This window comes from Mesoplodon bidens, assembly GCF_964165515.1.
Source record: "Mesoplodon bidens genome assembly, chromosome: 10".
Taxonomy (NCBI): Eukaryota; Metazoa; Chordata; class Mammalia; order Artiodactyla; family Ziphiidae; genus Mesoplodon; species Mesoplodon bidens.
The window spans coordinates 67,009,064-67,013,582 of record NC_138172.1 but is presented as its reverse complement, the minus strand read 5'-3'; positions in this window follow the sequence as shown (position 1 = coordinate 67,013,582).

The window sequence follows — 4,519 nt, the reverse complement described above, 5'->3', positions numbered from 1 at the left end:
GAATTTTCTAGGGCACATACCTAGAAATGAACTTGCTGGAATGTAGGGAAAACCACCTCTTCAACTTCCCTAGACATAGCAAGTCGTGGCTATGCCAAGTGGTTGTCCCAAATTTCACTTTTCTGGGAGAGAATGAGAAGTCCTCTGCTTCCACACCCTCAGCAATACTCACGAAGCTTGTCAGTTTCTTCATCCATAAGAGAGAAAACCATATCTATGATAATGCATCCAAAAGGTCTTCTATAGGGAATTCCCTGGCCATCCAGTGTTTAGGACTCTGTACTTTCACTGCCATGGTCCCAGGTTCAATCCCTGGTTGGGGAACTAAGATCCAGCAAGCTGTGCAGTAAAACAAAACAAAAAACAAACAAAAAAACCAAAACGTCTTCTATAAATGAAGAAATATCTTGTGAGATGTTATTGCTAACCCACTACGTGTTGGCCACCATGCCAAGTGCTTTATTTACCTCGTCTTATTTAGGTCTCCTACTTACTATAGGAGGGAGATGCTAGTGTACAAGATTTAGAAGGAGTAATTAATTTGAATTTGTCTGATGTCTCATATCTGGTAGGTGACAGGCTGGGATTTGAACTCAAGTCTGTCAGACTTCAGGGCGCCTATGATTGCCCCAATGCTGAGCTGCATGCATAATCTTTAGGAATAACATTAAATCAACTTTTGGTTGTGGTGTTGAGTTTCTGGTAGAATACCTTCTTTTTTTTTTTTTTAAGCATTTATTTATTTATTTTGGCTGCTCTGGCTCTTAGTTGTGGCATGCATGCAGGATCTAGCTCCCAGACCAGGGATCAAACCTGGGCCCCCTGCATTGGGAGCACAGAGTCTTAACCCCTGGACTACCAGGAAAGTCCCTAGAATGCCTTCTGAGGGTGAACAATCTGGAGATATAATATGTCTGGATACTGGGGTTTTTTTGTTTGTTTGTTTAATTTTAAGTGGTATATATTATGAATCATAGAAGATTTTCATGTAAATTTTTTGTTTTTTGGCTGCGCCATGCAGCATGTGGGATCTTAGTTCCCCAACCAGGGGTTGAACCCTCACCTCCTGCACTGGAAGCACGGAGTGTTAACCACTGGACCACCAGGGAAGTCCCTCATGTAAAATTTTAATGTATAAAATCATGTAAAGTTTTCATGTAAATTGAGAGGAAAAATGTCACCCACATTCCAATGATTAAACTTTATATACTATTGTCACTGTTACCCCTGTAATTGTTTCCGAGTATTTTGTTTTAAGGAGAGTTTGTAGTCACCTTAGAGCTTGAAGTCATGGCAACACCACAGATGAGAATTTACCCATAATGAGCCATGTCTAAATGCCAGACATTTATGCTAAGTGCTGTACATATGTTAATTCCTGTCTTTTTTTTTCAATAGAAATGCAATTTGAATGTCATAAAATTCACCCTTTTAAAGTGTACAACTATTTCTTTTTAGATGAGGAATTAAGAATTGAAATATCTTTTTGTGTCTATAAAGATCACAAAGGCCCAATGCCAGTTTCGTGTCTGGTACTATGTTAACAGTAGGAGTGGGTAGGCAGGTATAACTAAAACAATTTGGCTGTTTAGTTGATAATATTGAATCTCCATTTATCACATGGCACTGTTATAACTTAATTAACAATCTCATGTTAGACATTTAGATGGTTTCAATTTTTCATTATTATGAACAATGGCAAAATAAACATTTTTATAACATAGTTCTTGGCTTACTCATTATTTCCTTTAGATACATGACTAGAAGTGGAAAATATGAATCAAATCATTTAGAAGGATTTTTTTACACATTGCTGACAGTTCCAGAAAGGTTATATGGATTTACATTCTCAACCATCCAGTGTTTTTGTTTGTTCGTTGGTTTCTTCACCAGTTCATAATTGCTTTTCTTGAGACAGACGTAATTCAAATATACCAGTGAAAATATAGAGTTAATTTGTTAACTTATAATCAAGTTAAACTATTGAGCAAACCATTAACAAACAACTCACTGTGTTTAAAGTAATGGTCTTCAATCTTTAGTGCATAAGAATCACCTGGGGATTCCTGGGCTCCATCCCAGACACAGTGACTTAAATTCCAGAGGTCTGGAGCCCAGGAACCAGCACTGTTAACAAGAGCACCCTTCCTTCAAGTGCCTCTGATGTAGGTACTCTAGGTAATTAGACTCAAAGACTGGTTTGGGACTTCCCTGGTGATCTAGCGGTTAAGAATTTGCCTTCCAATGCAGGGGGTGCAGGTTTGATCCCTTTTCAGGGAGCTAAGATCCCACTATGCCTTGTGACCAAAAAACCAAAACACAAAACAGAAGCAATGTTGTAACAAATTCAATAAAGACTTTTAAAATGGTCCACATCAAAAAAACAAAAAAAAAACACACTGGTTTAAGAATACACACAGGTGTAAGTTGAGAGTTTGCTGATTATGGACCTTATTACCTTTTGGTCGTGGGAAGTCTGGTAAGAAATGGAAAATTCACCCGCTCTCTCTTATCTTGGCCGCATTCATATCATTCTCTCAGCTTCTCTCTCTCTCTCTCTCTCTCTCTCTCACACACACACACACACACACACACACACATTTCTGTAGACAAAACAAACAGTTTGGTTTTGGAGATGCCTTTATTGCAGGCTGCCATGATCAGTTACAGACAAATATTTGATTTATAGAGATTCTTCCTTCTTTAGGGCTTTCAGTTTTGTTTTGTGTTGTTCTCTTTTGCAAGCAACCACCTCTGACTTTCCTAATCAGCTGAGCATCTGAAAGTCACTTGTCTGAAGAAACTGAGATGGTCTTTAAAGTGGTCTCGGAGGTTCTGTGATGGGAGGAGGTAGACCGAAGGCGAATGAGGCAGTTGAATTTTATTGGACCTCTGAGGCAGAGGGGGCCCTGGAATTGTTATCACCTGGAGTCCTTCTCAACCCTTCTAAATTTGAACTAGGTTTTCCAGCATTTACCTTTCCAGGAATTGCTCCCCTATGCCTAGCTTCAGGAAACAGCTTTTACTTTTCCCCTTGAAAGTCTATTTTTGACACAAAGTCTTCTTTCTCATGGAACCATTCAGCTTTTACACGTGTGGTGGCATGGTGAGGGCTTCAGACATGTGGTCCTCACAGGCAGGTCTGCCTTTGAGAAACGTGTGCAGAGGGGAGGACCTCACTGAGCACTTTCCAATAGTATAGCCTAGTTTGCCTGTTGAACTTCATATGAGCGGTATTATGCAGTCCGTATTCCTTTGTGTCTGGCTTCTTTTGCTCAATATATTATTTTTAAGACTCGTCCATGTTGTTGTATGTATCAATACTTCCTTCCTTTTGGTTGCTGAGTAGTATTCCATTGAATGGCTGCATCACAATTTGTTTACTCAGTTTCCTGTTGATGAACATTTAGGTTGTTTTTATTTGAATACTACAAATAAAGCTGCTATGAACATTCATGTACAAGTATTTGTATGGATGTATGTGTTCATTTCTTCTGGGTAAGTCACACAGGAGTGGAATGGTTAGTTTTATGGCAAGTATATGCTTAACTTTTTAAGAAATGGGGCAGTTAAAAAAAAAACTCTTTTTTAGTTGTCAAGTCCATATCTTATGTCAGTAATTCCAGCTTCCTGTTTCTGTGGTCTAGTTGGAAAGAATACTGTTTTGAGAGTCAGAAGTCTGGGGCTTGGCCTGAGCAGCATAGTTCTGGTCTTGGATATTGAAAAAAGGGGTCATTTAGCTTCTCAGAGCTTCAGTTCCCTAATCTTTAAGTTGGGGTTAATAATTTTTCTTTCTTTTTGTTTTTTTTGGCCTCACGGTGTAGCTTGTGGGAGTTTAGTTCTCTGACCAGGGATAGAACCCGGGCCCACGGCAATGAGAGCACAGAGTCCTAATTCCGTGGGAGCCAGGGAATTTCCAATAATTTCTATAACAATAAAAAATTGGGCCGGGCGCGGTGGCGCGCGCCTGTAGTCCCAGCTACTCCGGAGGCTGAGGCAGGAGGATCACTTGAGCCCAGGAGTTCTGGGCTGTAGTACGCTATGCCCATCGGGTGTCCGCACAGCGGGGGACCACCAGGTTGCCTAAGGAGGGGTGAACCGGCCCAGGTCGGAAATGGAGCAGGTCAAATGTCCCGTGCTGATCAGTAGTGGGATGGCACCTGTGAATTGCCACTGCACTCCAGCCTGGGCAACATAGCGAGACTCCGTCTCTAAAAAAAAAAGAAAAAAAAATTGGAAGTAGTCTCAGAGTCCATTAACTGGAGACTGGTCAAGTAAAATACATTCCTAAATTAGAAAACTATGTAGCCAGGGGGCTGGGGGAGGGATGGACTGGAGTTTGGGATTAGCAGATGCAAACTGGTCTATATAGAATGGATAAACAACAAAGTCCTACTGTATAGCACAGGGAACTACATTCAATATCCTATGATAAACCACAATGGAAAAGAATATTAAAAAAGAATGTATATATGTGTGAGTCACTTTGCTGCACAGCAGTAATTAATGCAACATTGTA